At 46.4% G+C, this 22382-nt stretch overlaps 1 long non-coding RNA gene across 1 annotated transcript; it reads left to right on the forward strand.

Annotated features, from left to right (window-relative positions):
- The first annotated feature begins 12671 nt into the window (after positions 1 to 12671).
- LOC125091096 (uncharacterized) lies at positions 12672 to 15978 on the forward strand. Its single transcript, XR_007124583.1, has 4 exons — positions 12672 to 12762; positions 12871 to 12906; positions 14998 to 15151; positions 15729 to 15978. It is a non-coding gene; the product is annotated as an uncharacterized LOC125091096 (long non-coding RNA).
- The last annotated feature ends 6404 nt before the right edge of the window (positions 15979 to 22382 follow it).

The raw sequence follows: 22382 nt of genomic DNA on the forward strand, positions 1-22382 counted from the left end.
CAGAATTCTCCTTCTCTGAGGGTTTTACACAGCTCCAAATAGCAGGGTTTCCTTCTGCAGAACAGGGGGAGTTCTGTTTTTTGGCTCAGATGTCCCCCATATGGAGGGATTGGAGACCAGCCCTCTGGGGACAGATGCCAGCAAACAGAAGCTAAGCTTAGGATTATAGCCTAGGGGAATGGCAGGTTTGATTTGCTAGCTCTGCGGCCATCTACCTGTGTGGTTGATTGGAGCAAGGGGCTCAGAGTGTGTCAGACTGTGCATTAGTGTCGAGAGTGGCCTATGAAATTGGGGTGGCCTTGGGGGCCATTCCAGTTTCCCTAGTCTGGGGGTTTGTGCAGTTCCATAGGGCACAGTTTCCTTCCGGAGGACAGGCAGAGTTCTGTGGTGTGACCTCGGAGTCCCTGTTCTGGAGGGCTTGTGGGCCAGGACCCTGTGAACGGATGTCTGAAAACACACAGGGTTAGTGTTAGGGTCCAAGGCATAGCAGATCCGATATGCAGATGCTGAGATGAGCGTCAGGTGGTTGCTCAGGCTGGAGTTTGTGTCCATGAGTGCCACTTGATGTGGGGAAGGCCTCATGGTGCCATGGAAGTTTCTCCCACCCAGGGTTTTTGTGCAGCTCTGAATGGCATGGTTTCCTCCTGGGTGGAAGGCGGACCTCTGGGGATACCAGGTTTCCCAATCTGGAGGGCTTGGGGGACAGGCCCCTGTGGACAGAGGCCTGAAAACCCAACCGAGTGTTAGGGCCAGGGCCTAGGGGCATGGCAGGCCTGATCCGCCAGCTCCGGGGTGGGCACCCTAGTTGGCTGAGTAGTGGGAGTCATTGGCCTTGCGTGTGCCTGCCTCATAGTTTGCTTTCTTGTGGGGTTCAGGCCACAACAACTCGGGACCCTGGGTCAGGCCACGGACCCTGGGTCAGGCCCAGGAGGTGGCCCTGCGGGCCCGCGCTGCCAGAACTGGGTTTGCCTGGTGTTTTCCAGCCAAATCTCACAAGCTTTCTGCCCAAATCAATATAGATTTTTGCAGAAAGGTCGTGAGATTTGGCCGGCATTTCACAGCAATTCTGGCCACACTGGTGCCCACGGTCTAGAGTGTTTTGTCACTAGGTGTGTTTCTGGGTATAGCTCAAGGGTCCCCAATCTGGAGGGCTTTGGGGCCAGGCCCCTGGGGATGGAAACCTGAAAAGCCAAACTTGGGTTAGGTTTAGAGCCTAGGGGCATGGCAGGTCTGATCTGCTGGCGCTGAGGTGGGATCCCCAGGGCTTGAGCTGAGCACGGGGTCATGAAGCACGTTAGTCTGTGCATTTGTGTCCGGGGAGGGCTGTCAACTTTGGGGGTGTCCTCAGGGATGCATGCGGGGTTGTTCCATTCTGAGGGTTCTGCTCAGCTTTGAATGGCATGGTTTCCTCCTGGGTGGCAGGCAGAGTCCAGGTATGTGGCTCAAAGGTCCCCAATCTGGAGGGACAGTGCCAGTGTGGCTTTAGACCTGTGGAGGGGTTGTGAGCTGTATTAGGAATCTTTCTAAGGCCCAGCAGTGCCAGTTTCAGCCACTGGAGGGAGTGGTGAGTTGTGGTTCGAGAGACCATGGAAGACGTGGCAATGCTGCTTGCCACCGCTGGAGGCAGTGCCAAGCTGCAGTAGGAAACACGCCAGAAGAGGAGTCCGGGCAGCCAGCTGGCTCTGAGGGCAGTGGTGAGGTGCGGGGTGAGAGACCCTGAAAGGTGAGGCACTGCAGCTTCTTTTTACAGGAGGGAGTGGGGAGCTGAAGACTCTCTGTTTCCCCAGGCTCAAGAGTGGTGGTAACAACCCCTGGAGCCGGACCCCACTCAGCCTTGTGCCCTTGTGCTCTCAGGATGGTTCAGGAGGTTCCTCCTGGTGGGGGTCTGGAGCTGGGGGGAACCAAACCCGACTCCTGCTGCATTTGGAATCAAGGAGTTGAGTGTTTGTTTGGAAGAGCATATTTTCTTCTCCAAAAAGGACAAGGGCATTGGTCGGCTTTAGAAGGAAGTTAATGACCACTTAGGAAACAAGCATGTGTCTCTCCTTCTCCCAAGAATCAGAGCAGGTGTGCAGGCTTTAGGTGGGAGGTGCCTGCTTATCCCCACCTGACAACTCTTCTTCACTCTGGCTCCACGAGACCTGAAGTTTGGAAATCAGCGTCTGACTCAGTCATGCAGCTTGTCCCAGGACATCAGCGTTCAGAGAAAACTGCAGGCCCATGGGGCACAATGTCACATCCATGCCAGGATGGGAGGTAAAACTTCTCTTTCACCCCAAACCTCCTGGCTTTTCTCTCGTCTCCAGTGGAGACACAAGGTCACACTGAAGCAGCTGTCAGCCATCTAGAGTGGGGGCCCGAGTTCCTGAGTTTCCCTGCAGGGAGCACCTGTCAGGGGATCTCATTTTCTCTGTTTTTCTGGCTTACAAAGGTATCTGGGACATCTCTTTCCTAGGCAGTCCCTTGGATTCAAAAGGGAAGATGAGGCTGACTCGGTATGTGTTTGGAACATAGAATATGTTCCTTCATCTAGCAGTGTTTATTCCTAGTGTTTGGTCCTAGGCTGTGGTGGAGTAGCCAGCATCTAGAGTTAGGTGACTGTGGTCAGATAGGGACTTGGATGATGGCTTCTCCTTTGTCCAAGGTGATGTATCCTAATGGATTTGTCTTTTTATCCAAAGAGTTCCAATAAGGGCAGAGGGAAAATTCAAAATGATTCAAATGAAAAGAGAAGCTTGACTTTCTAGTTTCACTCAGTGGACTCTAGAGAGTTAGACATGCGTACTTTCTCTGTAGTATCATGGGTGGTGAAGTGAGAAGGAAAGTCTTTGGGGAATTCCCCTGGATAGAGCCATTCTGGTGGCTTCAAGGGGCTTGATGTCAGAAACACTGGGGTGAATTTCTGTGGCTGCTTGCCTGACGCTGGGTGAGTCCTGTTATTCCAGGCGAGCTCCCCGTGGTCTGAGTTTAGGGCGGGTGTCAGGCTGTATCTCAGGCTCGAGTTTGTGTCCATGGGAGCCCCGAATGTGGCTGTGACCTGAGAGGGCCATGCAGGTTTCTCTCACTTGGAAGGGTTTGTGCAGCTCCTAAGAGCAAGGTTTCCCTCTGGAGCTTGGAGGAGTCTGGTTTTGTGATTCAGGATTCCCCAAGAGCAGGATTTCGAGGCCAGGATTTTGGGGACAGATGCCTGAAAAAGCAAACCAGGGTTGGGTTTAGGTCCCAGGGTCGTGGCATGCCCGGTCTATGGGTGCTGATGCCAGACCCCCAGTGGCCTGAGATTATGGGGTTGTCAGGCTGAACATTGGGGTGCAGTTTTGTGTCCTCGGGGCAGCGATGGTGTTGGCTGCCTTCCTGGGGCATGCAGGTTTTTCTAGGTCTGAGGCTTTGCTCAGTCCCAAATAGCAAGGTTTCCTTCTTCTGAGGGGCAGGGAGAGTTCATGTTCTGCCTCCCTGGTCCCCAATATGGAAGTATTCAAGGCCTGGACTTTGAAGACAGAGGACTGAACCCAACATAGGGTTATGATTAGGGCCTAGGGGCATGGTAGGTGAGATCTGCCTGCGCTGAGGCTAGCTCCCCGGAGGGCTGAGTTGACATAGGGTTGTCAGGATGTGTCTTCCTGTGGGTTTGTGTCCAGGTGTGCTGAAGGTGGTGGTGCCCTTAAGGGATATGCAGGTCTTTCCTGCTCTGAGGGTTTCACGCAGCTCCAAATAGCATCGTTTCCTTCTGTGGTTAGGAGGACTTCTGTTTGGTGGCTCAGGGGTCTCCCATATGGAGGGAATTAAGACCAGGCCTCTGGGGATGGATGCCTTAAAAAACGACCAAGTGTTAGGGTGAGGGCCTAGTGGCATGGCAGGCCTGATTTTGGCTCTGGTGTGAGCTCCTGGGCTGTGGGGTGTGGGCTGAGTTGAGAACAGGGCTCAGGATGAGTTTCAGATGTGGGATTGTGTCCATGGTGGCCCGAAAAGTGAGGGAGGCATTGGGGGCCATGTAGGTTTCTCCTGCTCTGAAGGTTTAGCTGAGCTCCAGATGGCACAGTTTCCTTCTGGGGGGTAGGAAAAGTCCTGTGGTATGTCTCCTGGGTCCCCAATCTCGAGATCTTGGGGGCCAGGACTCTGGGGAAAGAAGTTGAAAAGCTATGGGTAGGGTTAGGGCCTAGGGCATGGAGGCCTGATGTGCAGATGTGGAGGGGAGCTCCCCAGGGTCTGAGTTTAGGGTGGGTGTCAGGTTGCATCTCAGTCTTGAGTTTGTGTCCATGGGCGCCCCGAATGTGGCTGTGACCTCACTGGGCCCTGCAGGATTCTTCCACTCTTAGCATTTTGAGAAGCTCTAAATAACACGGTTTCCTTCTGGTGGGAGGAGGAGCCCGGTTTTGTGGCTCAGGGGTCCCCAATATGCAGGGATTCAAATCCAGGCCTCTTGGAACGGATGTCTGAAAACCCAACCTAGGTTTAGTGTTAGGGCCTAGGGGAATGGCATGCCCAATCTGTGGTTTATGAGGCCATATCCCCGGGGTCTTAGTTGACAAGGGTCATCAGGCTGAACATCTGGGTGCAGTTGTGTGTCCTTGGGGGCACCAATGTTGTTGGCTGCCTTCAGAGGGCGTGCAGGTTTTTGTAGGTCTGAGCATTTGCCAAGCCCCAAATAGCACAGTTTCCTTCTGGTTGGAAGGAGGAGTTCTGTTTTCTGCATCCGTGTTCCCCAATATGGAGGGATATTTGAGGCCAGATGCCTGAAAACCAAGGGTTAGCGTAAGGACCTAGGGGCATGACAGGCCTGAACTTTTGTCTCTGGTGTGAGCTCCTGGGATGTGGGGTGTGGGCTGAGTTGAGAACAGGGCTCGAGATGAGTTTCAGGCTGCGGGATTGTGTCCAGGTTGGCCCCGAAAAGTGAGGGAGGCATCGGGGGCCATGCAGGTTTCTCTTACGGTGTGGGTTTAGCCCAGCTCCAAGTGGCCCGGTTTCCTTCTGGGGGACAGGAGAAGTCCTGTGTTGTGGCTCCTGGGTCCCCAATCTGGAGTTCTTGGGGGCCAGGACTCTGGGGACAGAAGTCTGAAAATGCAAACTATGGGTAGGCTTAGGGCCTAGGGCATGGAGGCCTGATGTGCAGATGCGGAGGTGAGCTTCCCAGGGTCTGAGTTTAGGGCAGGTGTCACACTGTGTGTCAGGCTCAAATTGTGTCCATGGGAGCCCTGAATGTGGCTGTGACCTGAGAGGGCCATACGGGTTTCTCTCGCTCTGAGGGGTTTGCGCATCTCCTAAGAGCAAGGTTTCCCTCTGGAGGCATGGAGGAGTCTGATTTTGTGGCTTGATGGTCCCCAATATGCAGGGGTTCAAGTCCAGACCTCTGGGGACAGATGCCTGAAACACCAACTTAGGGTTAGGGCCAAGGGGCATGGCATGCCTGATCTATGGGTGCTGAGGCCCAATCCCCAGGGGCCTGAGTTGACAGGGGTTTTTCAGGCTGAACGTCGGGGTGCAGTGTTGTGTTCATGGGGCGCCAATGGTGTTCACTGCCTTCAGGGAGCATGCAGGTTTTTCCAGGTCTGAGGGTTGCCGAGCCCCGAATAGCAAGGTTTCCTTCTGAGAGGCAGGAGGAGTTCTGTGTTCTGCCTCCGTGGTCCCCAATATGGAGGGATTTGAGGACAGGCCTCTGAGGATAGATGCCTGAAAATACAAGGTAGAGTTAGGATAAGGATCTGGGGCAGTGCAGACCAGATATGTCTGCGCTTTGGCCGTTCCCCAGGGTGCTGAGTTGACATGGGTTCATCAGGCTTTATCAGCCTGCGGGTTTGTGTCCATGGTGCGCCGATGGTGGTGGTGGCTTTAAGGGGTATGCATGTTTTTCTAGCTCTGAAGGTTTCTTGCCACTCCAAATAGCAAGGTTTCCTTCTTGGGTGCAGGAGGGTTTCTGTTTTGTGGCTCAGGCATCCCCCATATGGAGGGAATCAAGACCAGGCCTCTGGGTATGGATGCCTGAAAACCCAACCAAGGGTTAGGGTGAGGGCCTAAAGGCAAGGCAGGCCTGGTCTTTTGGCTCGGGGGTGAGCTCCTGGTGAGTGTGGGGGTTTGAACTGAGGGTCTCTTTCAGGCAGTCAGTGGATCTGCTGAAGTTTGTGTCTGGGTGTACTTTCAACATCTACCTCCTTAGCACATTTCTAGTACAAGTGTTCCCCACTATTCTTAAAGTTCATGGTAAGACAATTGGCTTTTTGGAATGACCTACTTTATTTCCCATCTGTAGTAGCAGGAATCAACCTGTAGAGGATTTCCATCTTATGAATGATTTCTAGAGTGGGCATCACATTCAGCATCTATTTTGTGGGGAATCCCTACAGAGGCACCGTGCTCCCCAGCCAGCTCCTTCCTGGGCTCTGCTCTCTGCATCCAGCTACTGGCGCTTTGAATTGTGTCTGTGAGCACCTGCTGTGCTTTATCTCCATTTATTTTGGGCATCCATGAGGATGTTGTGTCCTGAGGCCTAAGAAGAGCCAAACAGAAGGAACTTTGGTGTCTGAGCATGCTCACTCACTTTTCTGTAGAACTGAATGGTCCATGGTCATTCCTCTTTGTGTTTACACTATTTCTGCTGTGAACAGTTTTCTAAGAACACTGTACTTTCAAGTAGTGGGGGAGCCTATACCCCATCGTGCAAGGTTGGCTTCTGTCTCCATGCTGCACAGAACATTCCATTACTTGGGGAATTTATCACTCAAACATGGCACCTTTGACTACCTTCACCCATTTCCCCATGGAAACGGGTGAAGGTAGTCAAATCTGACAGCCTCAAATCTGACAGCCACCAGTCTATTCTCGGTATGTTGAGTATTCAGTACTTTTTGGATTCTATGTGGAATGTCCATGAGAGCCTCTGGTGTGTGTCTTTCTGTGTCTGAGTGACTTAACATAAAGCTCCCAAGGTCGATGTTTCCATGTCCGGTTATTATGAATAATGCTGCCTTGGACCTGGGAGTGCATCTCTCTTTTGGAAGGAGTGTTTTTGTGTTCTCCAAAGAAATAATCAGTAGAGCAGTTGCTGGGTCATGTGGTAGTTGTATCCTTTTTTTCCGGAACCTCTGTAGTGTTTGTCACAGTGACTGCACCCATTTCCATTCCACCAGCAGTGCACAGGGTCTCCTTGTGTACACACTCTTGACTGCACTGGGCGTCTATCTCTGGGACGATTTCCATTCCCACAGTTGTGAGGTGGTAGCTGATGGTGGTTTTGACTTCTGTTTCCCTGATGACAATTAGTGATGTTGAACAACTTTCTGTGTCTGTTGGCCACCTGGATGCCATCTTTGGAAAGTACCTAATCACCTATTCTCCCCAGTTTTTATTCATTTTTTGTTTGGATTTGAAGGAGTATTTTGTGTATTTTGGATATTAGCCTCTTCTCACACATATGATGTGCAGATATTTTTTTCTCATTGGGGAGGTTGGCTTTTAAGGGTTTGATGGTTTCTTTGGTCATGCAGAAATTTAAGTTTGATGTCCTTCCACTTGTTTATCTTTGCTTTTGTTGCCTTTGCCTTTGGTGTCTGATGTAAGAGACTCTTCACCAACACCAATATCAAGAAACTGACTACCTGGTTCATGGATTCAGTTCTTAACCTTTAAGTCATTCACTCACTCATGATTTGTATGTGTGGGGTAAGAAAGCGATCCAGGCACATTCTTCTGCATTTAGTGTCCAGTTTTCCTAGAACCATTCACTGAAGAGACAGTCCTTTCCCCATTTTATATTTTCTGCTGTGTCATAAGTTAAGCCTAAACATGTGTGGGTTGGCTTCTGAGGTTTGTTTCTCTTTTATTTTTTTCTTTCGCTTCTTTCTTCTTTCTTTTTTTTTTTTTTAAAGATTTTATTTATTTATTTGTCAGAGACAGAGGGAGAGAGAGTGAGCGAGCACAGGCAGACAGAGAGGCAGGCAGAGGGAGAAGCAGGCTCCCTGCCGAGCAAGGAGCCCGATGTGGCACTCGATCCCAGGACGCTGGGATCATGACCGGAGCCGAAGGCAGCCGCTTAACCAACTGAGTCACCCAGGCGTCCCTCTTTCTCTTCTTTCTTTTCTCTTTTTTCTTTCTTTCCTTCTTTCTGGCCTTACAGTTTATTTGTTGGGAAAATATTTTTCCTGTCGGAATACATGCAGTGTGGACTTCATTGGTGACGTCTTCATACTCTTTGTTAGGACTTCTCTCTGACATATGTGGTTTTGTAAATGAGTCATTGGATCTGTAGCTTTCAACATGTTGCACATTTGGGCAGAACTACTGAAGTAGTACTCTGTTCTTCCATCAGACACCAGATTGTGTCTGATTGTCTTCTTTTGTGGTGTTCGCAGTTGTGATGATGGATATCTATGTTTCCTTTTCCGTGGTAGGTTTATTAAAGTGAATTTAATTTTCCCTAAAAGTGTGGATTCTAAATCATCCTTATTTTATAATATATATTTCTGTAAATCAGCATGTTTTTAAAAATGCATTTATTGGAAACAAACGTTGGAACCGGACATAAATATTAATTCCCATTCAGAGTTAATAATTCTTTTTTTTTCAGAGTTAATAATTCTATCAGAGCTAAGTTTTAATATCCCTTTAATACATGAATGATTAAACTTTGCCAAAAGTACTATGATTATGTTACTGAGCTTTCTGTTGTGTTCCACTGACCTGTGTGTCTGTTTTTATGCCAGTACCATACTGTTTTGATCGCAACAGCTTTGTAACCTAGCTTAAAATTGGAGTGTGGTGACTCTTAGTCACTTGCTCTTTCTTTCTTATTAGTGAGATTATTTATTTATTTATTATTTATAATAATTTATATATTATTTTTTATATTTATTTATTATTTATTTATTTTTGCTTAGTTTACATTTATATTCTAAATGCTTTTCTTTCACTTTTTCTGTTATCATCATATAATGTGTTCGTTTTAGGGGTACAGGTTTGAGATTCTTCTGTTTTACACAGCACACAATGCTCACAACAGCACATGCCCTGCCCAATGCCCATCACCAGTCACCCCATTCTCCCACCCTCCTCCTCTTCAGAAACCCTCAGTTTGTTTCCTGAGATTAAGTGTCTCTTTTGCTTTGACTCCCTCTCTGGTTTCATCTTGCTTCCTTTTTTTCATCTCTTCCTTTATGATCCTCTGTCTTGTTTCTTAAACTCCATATATCAGTGAGATCATATGATAATTGTCCTCAGATTGACTTATTTCACTCAGCATAATACCCTCTAGTTCCATCCATGCTATTGCAAATGGCAAGATTTTATTTTTGATGGCTGTGTAATACTCGATGGTAAATTTATCCCTATATATCCATTCATCTGCCAATGGATGTCTGGGCTCTTTGCATACTTTGGCTCTTGTGGGCGTCACTGCTATGGACATTGGAGTGCAGGAGACCCTCCAGGGCACTACATTTGTATCTTTGGATTAAATACCCAGTGGAGCAGTTAGTTGCAGGGTTGTAGGGTAGCTCTATTTTCAATTTTTTGAGGAACCTCCACACTGTTTTCCAGAGTGGCTGCACCAGCTTGCATTCCCCCCAACAGTATAAAACACTTCCCCTTTCTCCACATCCTTGCCAACATCTGCCGTTACCTGACTTGTTCATTTTAGTCATTCTGGCTAGTGTGAGGTGGTATCTCATTATAGATTTGATTTGTATTTTATAATGTGGAGGGATGTTAGCATTTTTTTATGTATCTGTTGGCCATTTGGATGTCTTCCCTGGAGAATTGTCTGTTCATGTCTTTGGCCTGTGTCTTGATTGGATTATTTGTTCTGTGGGTGTGCAGTTTGGTAAGTTCTCTCTAGATTTTGGATACTAGCCTTTCATCTGATATATCACTTGAAAATATCTTCTCTCGTTCAGTTTGTTGTCTTTAGGTTTTGCTGACGGTGTCCTTTGCTGTACAAAAGCTTTCTATCTTGATGAAATCCCAACTTTTGCTTTTGCTTTTGTTTCCCTTGCCTTTGGAGATGTGTCTAGCAAGAAGTTGCTGTGGCTGAGGTCAAAGACGTTGCTGCCTCTGTTCTATTCAAGGATTTGGATGAATTCCTGTCTCACTTTGAGGTCATTCATCCATTTGGAGTCTATTTTTTGTGTATGGTATAAGGAAATGGTCTAGTTCCATTATTCTGCATATGGCTGTCCCATGTTCCCAACACCATTTATTGAGGACACTTTTTTTCTCCCATTAGATATCCTTTCCTACTTTGAGGAAGATTAGTCGACTCTAGAATTGAGGGTCCATTTCTGGTTTCTCTATTCTGTTCCATTGATCTGTGTCTGTTTTTGTGCCAGTACCATACTGTCTTCATGTTAAAGCTTAGTAATAGACCTTGAAGTCTGCAATTGGGTTGTCACCAGCTTTGGTTTTCTTTGTCAACATCCCTTTGGCTATTTGGGGTCTTTTCTGCTTCCATACAAATTTGGGGATTATTTATTCCAGTTCTATGAAAAATGTGGATGATATTTTGATAGGGATTGCATTGAATTTATGGGTTGTTCTAGGTAACATAGACATTTTCACAATATTTGTTCTTCCAATCCATGAGCATGGAATATTTTTCCATTTCTTGGTGTGTTCCTCCATTTTGTTCATGAGCCTGGAATAGTTTTCTGAGTGCAGATCCTTTGCCTCTTTGGTTAGATGGATTCCCAAGTATCATATGGTTTTGGGTGCAATTATACATTGGATGGACTCCTTAATTTCTCTTTCTTCTGTCACATTGTTGCTATAGACAAATGCAAGTGGTTTCTGTGCGTTGATTTTACATCCTGCCACTTTACGGGATTCTTGGATGAGTCCTAGCAATTTTGGGGTGGAGTCTTTTGGATTTTCCACAGAAAGTATCCTATTGTCTGAAAAGGTGAGAGTTTGACTTCTTCTTTGCCAGTTTAGATGCCTTTTATTTCTTTTTGTTCTCTGATGGCTGAGGCTAAGAATTCTAGTACTATGCTGAACAATAGTGATGAGAATGGGCATCCCTGTTGTGTTCCTGACCTGAAGGGAAAAGCTCTCATTTTTTCCCCATTGGGAATGACAGTCTCTGTGGGTTTCCCATACATGCCCTTTATAATGTGGAGGTATGTACTCTCTATCCCTCCACGGTGAAGAGTTTTGATCAAAAAGGGATGCATTAATTTGTCAAATGCTTTTTGTTCATCTAGAGGATCCTATGGTTCTTATTCTTTCTTCTATTTAGGTAGTGGATTCCATGGACTGATTTGTGGTTGTCCAACCACCCTTGCAGCCTAGGCATAAATTCGATTGGGTTGTGGTGAATCAGCCTTTTAATGGGCTGTTGGGTCCTATTGGCTAGTATGTTGGTGAGAATTTTTCCACCCATATCCATCAGGGATGGTGGTCTTTCTCCTTTTGGGTGGGGTCTTTGTCTGGTTTTGGGATCAAGGTAATGCTGGCCTCATCAAAAAGTTTTGGAACGCGTTGGTGGTATAGTGGTGAGCATAGCTGCCTTCCAAAAAGTTTTGGAAGTTTTCCTTCCAGTTCAATTTTTTGGAAAAGTTTCAGAAGAAGAGGTATTAAATCTTCTTTAAATGTTTGGTAGAATTCCCCTGGAAAGCCATCTGGTGCTGGGCTCTTGTTGCCTGGAGTATTTTTGAAGACTGCTTCAAGTTTGTTGCTGATTATGAGTCTCTTCAGGTTTCCTTTTCTTCCCAGTTCAGTTTTGGTCATTTCTGTGTTTCTGGGAATACACCCATGTTTTCAAGACTGCCTGATTGGTTGACATAGTGTTGGCATCCTATGTTCTTATACTTGTATTTCCTTGGTGTTGGATGTGCTCTCTCCTTCTTGAGTCATGATTTTATTGATTTGGGTCCTTTCTGTTTTCTTTTTGAGAAGTCTGATCAGGGGTGTATCAATCTTAGTAATTCAAAGAACCAGCTCCTAGTTTCATTGATTTGTTCTACTGTTCTTTTGGTTTCTACTTCATTGATTTCTGTTCTCATCTTTACTATTTCTCTTCTCCTTTTTGGTTTAGGCTTTCTATGCTGCTCTTTCTCCAGCTCCTGTAGGGGTAGGGTTAGGTTGTGTATTTGAGACCTTTCTTGGTTCTTGAGAAAGGCTTGTAGTGCTCTATACTTCTCTCTTAGTACTGCCTTTAGTGCATTCCAAAGATATCGGACAGTTATGTTTTCATTCTCTTGTGTTTCCATGAATTTTTAAAATTTATCTTGAATTGACTGGTTGACCCATTCATTCTTTGGTAGGATGCTCTCTATCCTCCATGTATTTGAGTTCTTTCCACCTTTCCTCTTGTGACTGAGTTCCATTTTCAAAGCACTGTGGTCTGAAAATATGCAGGGAATGATCCCAGTCTTTTGGGGTGAGAGTGAACATGGCAGCCTCCCAGTCTCTGGCCCTGGAGCTAAGAGCTAGCGCTAAGCCCTAGAGTTTCATGACAAAAGACACTTGTCATGTGATAACTGAGGGAAAGACTGAAAATGGGTAAGGAAATTATGTCAATTCTGAACCTGTAGGCGATGAAAAACGATTAAGGGAAGGCTGTAACAATAGCTTTGATCCTACTGTCCAATTATAATCAGGTGAAAGTGTTTTCTGTGTCAGGATCAATTGTATGAAGGAACACATAGGAGGTTGGCCACATGGGCAGATGATTTAAAATCACTTGTTGGGTTTTATCTGATGAAAACAACTGTACCTCACAGACAACAAGTGGAAGAAATGCAAGATCAGCTGCAGGAGGCCAAGCTCATCTTCAATCACCAGGTAACCTGAGTTGTGTCCAACACACTGACCCCTTGGCACCCCCTGCAGGTGATGGAAGTGCCCTTTAGAGTCCTGAACATGGGCGTCTAGTGTGTTGGCTTTTTTCAGATCGCAGTTCAGGAGAGAAATGCTCTGGCTAACTGGGTAAGTGTTTTCTATTTCCTTATCTCCGTTTGGGGCACAGTCCAGCACAACTGAAGGTGGGTGTGTTTTTCTCCCGCAGATGAAGGCTCAGGATTGGGAGAGGAAGATAGTGCAGCAGAGCATGGAGAACACCTATGTGGAACAGGTGTGAGAGTTTGACGTGCGTTTTTATGGGTGTTTGAAGGGGTGATGGCTACGCTGTCTAGGAGGGGATGTGGTGTAATTCTTAGAGATGTCCATTCTTTTTCTGTGTTCAAGACTGCACGTGATGAATGGGGAGACTCTGCCTGAGAGATCCATGAGGCAGGAACTGATGCCAGGAAGGCCCGAGTTGCTGAAGCCTCTGTGGCAAGGTAGGGAGCACGATGTGAAATGCAGCAGCCTGATTTCTGCTGTGAAACCACACGGTGTCCTTCCTGTTCCTGTGGGCGATCACTGTGTGTCCTGGAGATAATCACGAGCACTATCTAAGGCCTGCAGGTTGTCTGAAGGGGTGACAGGGTGCTTTCCTCATACGTCCCCAGGCATCAGGACACTTAACCAGTGACAAGTGGAGCTCATGCCTCTCCCCAACTACAGACCCTGACAATCCCTGCACCACCTCCAGAAGAGCTGAGCCTGACCAGTTGGGAGCCCGAGCTCCATTTCTACTTTGACTCAATGGCCAAGCCTTTCGGGGAAAAAAGAACTATTTGAGAAAAAACACATTTATGTATTCTTTATAGTGGTTCCTTTTTGTTTTATTTATAATCTACAGTACTACATTCATCAATGAAATTTTTGCATTTTATTCCTTTAATGTTATTGGTATAATGCCTCAGCTTTACTGCTCATTTTCTTTTCTTTTTCTTTTTTCTTCTTTTTTGTTCATGACTGTTGTAGCCCATTTCTTTTTAAAATATTTGTGTAGTGGCCAGTCACACGTTAGGTCTCATCTATAGACTGAAAGATGGAACCATCAACCTACGGCCTGAGAAAAGATTGCATGCTGTTCATGTTGAGGTTTTAGTCATTTTTTAGCAGGTTGAGTTGGGAGCCCTCTACTGCTATTCCCTTAGCTATGAAAACACCTGAGGCAAGTTTGGGGGCAGAGGTCCATTCCTTGAGGGGGAGGGGTGAGTCTCTCCCTTTCCTCAGGGGTCAACAGAGACATGTGGGAAATGCTTCGTGTCTGAGAAGGGACCCAAGAATGGGAGAGAGGAACGTGGCAGGGGTGGGTTTGGAGGGCTGGTGTGAATTCTGCACAGTCAGTGCCGGTCTGAATCCACCTGCATCCATTCTAAGGCTTTGGTCTGATGCTGAAGCTGGCGGGGCTCCCATTAGGAATGATGGCACTGAGAGTAACAGAGACCCAGAGATGGGCAAGGTAACTACAGTGGCCTTTTCCAGATGTTTGGGAAAATGTCCCTTTCTGAGAAGGACCTATTCTGGCCTTGTTTCTATTGGGTGGGTCCTGCAGTTTGTCTGTGGCATTGTTAACCTTTTAAAATACAAGCTCTTCACCTGGAGCCTGACAGGCTTCTCCACGACAGATCCCTCCCAAAGCCATGGGTGCTTAGAGGAGAAGGATGGCAGGACACTTACCACATGCACTGTGCATGCATGTGCCTGTGTGCGTGTGTGCATGTGCATGTGCATGCACCCCTGCCTGCCCACAGTGCACACTAAGGGAAGTAACTCATGGAAGGAGAACCCCTAGCTCCCCAGTAAAGTCTTCTGGCTGGCCTGGTGGTTGATGAGGAAGGTGGCGTGTTGACCTGGATGTGGATGCCTCTGTGTCTGGAATGTGCAGCTTTACTAGTTTGCAGTGATCCTTTTTCATCTTTAAGACACTGCTTCTTGCCGGTGAACGTGGGCAGACATGGGCAGTGATGTTTGGTGACAGGCTATTCCTGTAACAGCCATTGCCCTCTTTCCCCCTTATCATACTGGCACCAGCTGGGAGGGGCATGTAAGTTTTCTAGCACGATGTGGCTCTCCTGGAACATGGTGTTGGAGAAGGAGCTGGGTGCTGAGAGCTCTTTGGGTTTCTTTTCTTGGTGTTGCAACTTTTGTCTGTTTTACTAAAATATTTTCTTGTCTGTTCTGCAGGACAGTACAGATGTGAGAGAGTTTCCTCATTGGCCAGGGCCCCTCTGTATGCCCTAACACATGGGGCAGAATTTACCAGGCTTCCCTCCTCCTCCTCCACCTCCACACTGGTGGACACGGGGGCCTCAGCCACACCTCGTTCCTCCACCACATGGTGAGATGATCTGAACTGACGTGAGTTGTAAAGCATATTCATAGTTTATCCACTTCTCTCAGTGGAGAGGATGGAGAGGTGGTACCTCAAGGCTTTGCAATGCAAAGATAAGCCTGAGTGAGGACATGGTAACATTCCTCCACTTTGGGTGGACGTCAATCTCATGGACTGTCTGGTTCACCTACAGAACTGGGCAGCAGGTATCTGCCACGGAGAAGAAAAGTGACATTTAGCAGAGGACAGACGTAGAAGCATTGCCCAGGTGCATTGCACAGACATGATGTTTTGGGCTCTGGGCTGGATGAAACACAACCTTCACATCACTCTCATGTGTGGAGGCCCCAGTTGTCCAGCGTTATAGATTAGTTCTGGAAACATCTGTTCCCCAGGCAGAGTGGTTGTATCTGTGAGGGTGAGGGACTATTCCCTCCTTTGTCCACAGGAGTCAGGGGAGTCCTGTGAGAAACATGAAGGACCTGACTGAGGGAGAGCATGGAATAGGCTGGGGCAGGGGGAGAGGGTTGGCTTGAATCCTATGTGGTCATCTCCAGTCTGAATCCACCTCCGTCCCTTCTAGGTCTTCCTTCCCATTCAGAAGCCTGTGGAGCTCAAGGGGACAATAGCAGCACTGTGCCCAAGAAGGTCTCAGAGAAGAACCAAGTAAATACAGGGGCTGTTTTCAGTTGTACCCATTTCTGGAGTCCTGTTCCTCTCTGGGCAGCAGCATCTTCTCACCTTGTGTCTATTGGCATTTTGAAAGGTAAACACCATTACACACAGATCCTACGATATACCCAATCCTTCATGTGGAGCTTATAGGCTTTTCTGTTTCCAGATCATCACCTTAGGTGGAGCCTCCTGAAGCCCCAGGTGTTTAGAGTTGAAGAACAGAGGGCATTTCCCTCGTGTGTGTGTGTGTGTGTGTGTGTGTGTGTGTGTGTGTGTGTGTAAATAATTTGAGGCAGGTGACATCTCACTCCACAGTGAAATCAGCCAGTCTGGCTGACTCCTTAAAAGTTTGTTTTCCCATGGGAGCAGAAGCATTGTTGGTTTTGGGGTCAGGAGACTAACCTGGGAGGATGCCTGTGGTAATCCTCACAGACAGAAAATGGGAAAAACCATGCTGTGCCTCGCACTTTGTGCCACACGCTTTGGGCAGCTTTGAGTGTTGGTGGAGAAGGTCAGTTGTGACCTCATGTGTGTGCCAGGCAAAGATGCAACTTGAAATCCTTCAAGTTGACCCCTGGGTGAGATGATGGTAAGCTCCACCAGGTGCCAAGTGTGTCATAGAAAACGCCCCCTGGAGCAGCAGCCCTGAAGAGGGAATCCCTGTGATTCCCCGCAGGGCACACACCTCACACGTGTTTCAGTTGTGCTCCCGTGAGCAGATTCTGCTGTGGTTTGGTGGCTGTGCCAGCTCATAGTGTGTCTCCCAACCCATTGTGGGAGCATCACACATGCTCTCCAGACACAGTGGTTTGCATTTGGGGATGTCAAATCAGCCCCTCAGTGGTTCTCAGCAACAAGGACTATGTATTTGCTCTGTGCCTGAGCTAAGAAGCATCAAAAATTCAGGGATGCAGATCCACAGAGCTGGTCTCGCTCACTCGTAGGGGTCGTGCTTCTCTCAGCACTCTTCCAGGTCCGCTGCAGGATCCCGTAATTCCACTGTCCTCAGTTGTGTCTTTGGCTGTGGACAGCCTTGTGGAGACTAGAAGACCCCCTTGTCAGGGAGGGAAGTAGACGGTGAGGCAGGGGCTGATGGGCAGAATTTTGACTCATGAGGGGCTGCGATTCCACGTGTGGGCACTGGGTTTCCTAGTACTTCTCGTCGTGTTTGTTCTGAGTAGACATGACAAGCCACTTGGGCCGTGCTGGACGAAGGGGGCAGAATGCTCCCTAACACAGATACCTGCCTGTCTGGAATACTCTGCTTATGGGTCATTTCTTGTGGCATCTGGTCAACTGATAGAAGATGACTTGACATCCCTTCTTCACAGAGATGGATGGTGATGTGTAGTGACACTACGTTCTTTCCTTCCCTGTTCCCTGACTGTGTGGTGGCACCAAGTTGAGGGTAAGCTTTTGTGGCACTGTTGCTCTGCTCTCCTGGATGTTCAGGGTGAGCAAAGGGCCAAGTGCTGACACCTGCTTCTTTGGGTTTCAGGTTGGTGGGTGTTCTCCTTCCATCTGCCATAGCAACAACTCTGATTTCTGTTCTGTGGAACCTATGGATGTGAGAAGATCTGCTCCTATACCCAGTGCACTGTGGACACCGTGCTCCATGGATCTCCCTTCATCACCATCGTGAGGCCCTTGGGCACATACCACTCCACCCACCCAGTGGTCTCTGGGTCGTGGCCCCACACCTACACCACAGGGTAAGACGATATTAACCACAGGAGTTGACATATAAACAAACCATAATTGTCTTCTGCTTTCTTAGGGAGTTGGTGGAGCAAAGGCAGAGTTTGTGCTCAGGGCTTGACATTCAAGGGGAAACCGGGCTGGGGGCGCTTTGAAGATTCTGAAGTTCCTCAGGACACACATGCATGTGCCTGGCTATTTGCACACACTGAGCATGGGCAGGTGCCATTGTTGGGATGGAAGTGTCTCTGTTGCACAATATCAGACATCTTTCTCTTACTGTTGTGCACATCCAGCATCCGCCTTTGTTGTTCTGGGAGGGATGAAACACCTCTCACTTCATCTGCAGCATGTAGGGTTTGAGCTGTCATTTCATTAGTTGTATAAACGCCTGACACAGGGCTGTGGTCCCTTCATGGTTCATTAGTGTAGGGATCTGCCCTTGTCCTCTGCAGTCTGGAAACTTGTGGGAAACACTCATGTCCGGCCGGGGAAGTGAGAACGAGAAACAGTGGCAGATGCTGGAGGCAGGTGTAGAGGTTTCATTGGCATGATACTCAGTCACTTCCAGGGGGAGAAGCTTCTGTCTTTTCTATGGCGTGGTCAGATACAGATGCTGGAGTGTCCTCCACAAGGACCAGCGGTGCTGCCCACAGGCCTCTCATGTCCTGGCAGAGTGAAGGCTGCTAAGGACATGGTAACTTTCTTCCAGTTGTTCTGTAGATAGACTTGATGGACCTTGTCTTCCAGTCATACTGAGGGGGTTGGCTGGTCCCTTGTGGTGAGGGAGAGCTGCCCTTTTCTAAAAGCTGGGCACAGCAGGTGTCGCACGCACATGGTACAGAGATGATGCTCTGTGCTCTGGGAGGGTTGAGGCCTGCTCAGAAATAGGAGGTTGTAGATGCTGAGAAGGCTGGAGGTGCTCAGGAAGAGGCTGGGCTTCTCTCAGGGAGGGTGAGGCCGTTCCTGGCAGGCCAGGAGCTTGAGAGTGAGTGTGAGGACACCATGCAGTCCACACTGGCGGCTGCATGTGTTCACTCATTTTAGACCCAAAGACGCATCCAGATTTAAAGTGAGGGTACAGAAAACAATTTACCATACTAATGGACATCAAAAGAAAGCTGGGGTGGCAATCCTTACATCAGATCAAGTAGATTTTAAGCCAAAGACTTAATAAGACATGAGAAAGACACAGTATCATATGTAAAGGGTCTATCCAATAAGAAGATCTAACAATTTTAGATATCTATGCCCCTAACATGGGAGCAGCCAATTATATAAACCAATTAAAAACAAAATCAAAGAAACACATCAACAATAATACAATAATACTGGGGCGCCTGGGTGGCTCAGTGGGTTAAAGCCTCTCCCTTCGGCTCAGGTCATGGTCCCAGGGTCCTGGGATCGATCCCCACGTCGGGCTCTCTGCTCAGCGGGGAGCCTGCTTCCTCCTCTCTCTCTCTGCCTGCCTCTCTCTCTGTCAAATACATAAAATAAAAATCTTAAAAAAAACAATAATACAATAATAGTATTTTATTTAGACTTTAACAAACGCCTCACTGAAATGGACAGATCATCTAAGCAAAAGATTAACAAAGAATAAAGGCTTTAAATGACACACTGGACCAGATGGACATCACAGATATATTCAGAACATTCCATCCCAAAGCAACAGAATACACTTTCTTCTCTAGTGCACATGGAACATTCTCCAGTATAGATCACATCCTGGGTCACAAATCACGTCTCCACTAGTACCAAAAGACTGGGATCATTCCCTGCGTATTTTCAGACCACAATGCTATGAAGCTAGAACTCAATCAGAAGAGAAAAGTTGGAAGGAATTCAAATACATGGAGGCTAAAGAGCATGATACTAAAGAGTGAATGGGTCAACCAGGTAATTAAAGAAGAATTGAAAAAATTCATGGAAACAAATGAAAATGAAAACACAACTGTTCAAAATCTTTGGGATACAGCAAAGGCAGCCCTGAGAGGAAAGTATATAGTGATACAAGCCTTTCTCAAGAACCATGAAAGGTCTCAAATACACAGCCTAACCCTACACCTAAAGGAGCTGGAGAAAGAACAGCAAAGAAAGCCCAAATCCAGCAGGAGAAGAGAAATCATAAAGATCAGAGTAGAAATCAGTGGAATAGAAACCAAGGAACAGTAGAAGAAATCGACAAAACTGGGAGCTGGTTCATTGAAAGAATTAATAAGATTGATAAACTCCTGGCCAGAATAATTAAAAAGAAAAGAGAAAGGACCCAAATTAATAAAATCATGAATGAAGGAGGAGAGATCACAACCAACATCAAAAAATACAATTATAAGAATATATTATGAGCAACTGTACGCCAGCAAATTTGATAACCTGGAAGAAATGGATGTACTCCTAGAGATGTATAAACTAACAAAACTGAACCAGGAAAAAAAATAACCTGAACAGACCCATAACCAGTCAGGAGATTGAAGAAGTCATCAAAAATCTCCCAAAAAACAAGGGCCCAGGTCCAGATAGCTTCCCAGGGGAATTCTACCAAGCATTTAAAGAAGAATTAATACCTATTCTCCTGAAACTGTTCCAAAAAATAGAAATGAAAGGAAAACTTCCAACACCATTACCTTGATCCCAAAACCAAACAAAGACCTCATCAAATAGGAGAATTACAGGCCAATATCCTTGATGAACACAGATGCAAAAATTCTCACCAAAATACTAGCCCATATGATCCAACACTATGTTAAAAGCATTATTCACCACGACCAAGTGGGATTTATTCCTGGACTGAAAGGATGGTTCAACATCTGCAAACCAATAATGTGATACAATACATTAATAAAAGAAAGAACAAGAACCACATGCTACTCTCAATAGATGCTGAAAAAGCTTTTGACAAAGTACAGCATCCTTTCTAGATCAAAACTCTTCACAGTGTAGGGATAGAGGGTACATCCTGCAATACCATCAAAGCCATCTACGAAAAACCCACAGCAAATATCATTCTCAATGGGGAAAAACTGAGAGCTTTTCCCCAAATGTCAGGAACACAGCAAGGATGTCCACTATCACCACTGCTATTCAATATAGTACTAGAAGTCGTAGCCTCGGCAATCAGACAACAAAACGAGAGAAAAGGCATCTGAATAGGCAAAGAAGTCCAACTCCCACTCTTTGCAGATGATACGATACTTTATGTGGAAAACCCAAAAGACACCACTCCAAAACTGCTAGAACTCATACAGGAATTCAGTCAAGTGTCGGGATATAAAATCAATGCTCAGAAATCAGTTTCATTTCTATACAGCAACAGCAACACAGAAGAAAGAGAAATTAAGGAGTCATTCCTACTTACAATTGCACCCCAAACCATAAGAAATCTACAAATAAACCTAATCAAAGAGGCAAAAAACCTATACTGAGAAAACTATAGAGTACTCATGAAAGGAGTTGAAGAAGACACAAAGAAATGGAAAGATGTTCCATGCCCATGGATTGGAAGAACAAATATTGTGAAAATGTCTATGCTAACCAAAGCAATCTACACATTAATGCAATCCCTATCAAAATACCATCCATTTTTTTTTCAAGAAATGGAACAAATAATCCTAAAATTTATATGGAACCAGAAAAGACCCCTAATAGCCAGAGGAATGGTGAAAAAGAAAACTAAACTTGGTGGCATCACAATTCCAGACTTCAAGCTCTATTACAAAGCTGACATCATCAAGACAATATGGTACTGGCACAAAAACAGACACATAGATCAATAGAACAGAAGAGAGACCCTAGAACTAGACCCCCAATTCTTACAGTCAACTAATCTTCAACAAAGCAGGATAGAATATCCAAAGGAATAAAGACAGTCTCTTCAACAAATGGTGTTGGGAAAATTGGACAGCCACATACATAAAAATGAAACTGGACCATTTCCTTACACCACGCATGAAAACAGACTCAAAATGGATGAAAGACCTCAACGTGAGACAGGAACCCATCAAAATCCTTAAGGAGAACACAGGCAGCACCCTCTTCGACCTCAGCCACAGCAACTTCTTCCTAGAAACATCGCCAAAGGCAAGGGAAGCAAGGGCAAAAATGAACTATTGGGACTTCGACAAGATCAAAAGCTTTTGGACAACAAAGGAAACAGTCAACAAACCCAAAAGACAACCGACAGAATGGGAGAAGATATTCTCAAATGACATAAGAGAAAAAGGGCTAGTATCCAAAACCTATAAAGAACTTATGAATCTCAACACCCAAAGAGCAAATAATCCAATCAAGAAATGGGCAGAAGACATGAACAGACATTTCTGCAAAGAAGATGGCCAACAGGCACATGAAAAAATGATCAACATCACTCAGCATCAGGGAAATACAAATCAAAACCACAATGAGATACCACCTCACACCAGTCAGAATGGCTAAAATTAACAAGTCAGGACATGACGGATGTTGGTGAGGATGTGGAGAAAGGGGAACCCTCCTACACTGTTGCTGGGAATGCAAGCTGGTGCAGCCACTCTGGAAAACAGCATGCAGGTTCCTCAAAAGTTGAAAATAGAGCTACCCTATGATCCAGCAATTGCACTACTGGGTATTTACCCTACAGATACAAATGTAGTGATCTGAAGGGGCACATGCACCTGAATGTTTATAGCAGCAATGTCCACAATAGCCAAACTATGGAGAGAACCTAGATGTCCATCAACGGATGAATGGATAAAGAAGATGTGGTATATATACACAATGGAATACTATGCAGCTATCAAAGGAAATGAAATCTTGCCATTTGCAACGATGTAGATGGAACTAGAGGGTATTATGCTGAGCGAAATAAGTCAATCAGAGAAAGACA

This window comes from Lutra lutra, chromosome 18, assembly GCF_902655055.1.
Source record: "Lutra lutra chromosome 18, mLutLut1.2, whole genome shotgun sequence".
Lineage (NCBI taxonomy): Eukaryota > Metazoa > Chordata > Mammalia > Carnivora > Mustelidae > Lutra > Lutra lutra.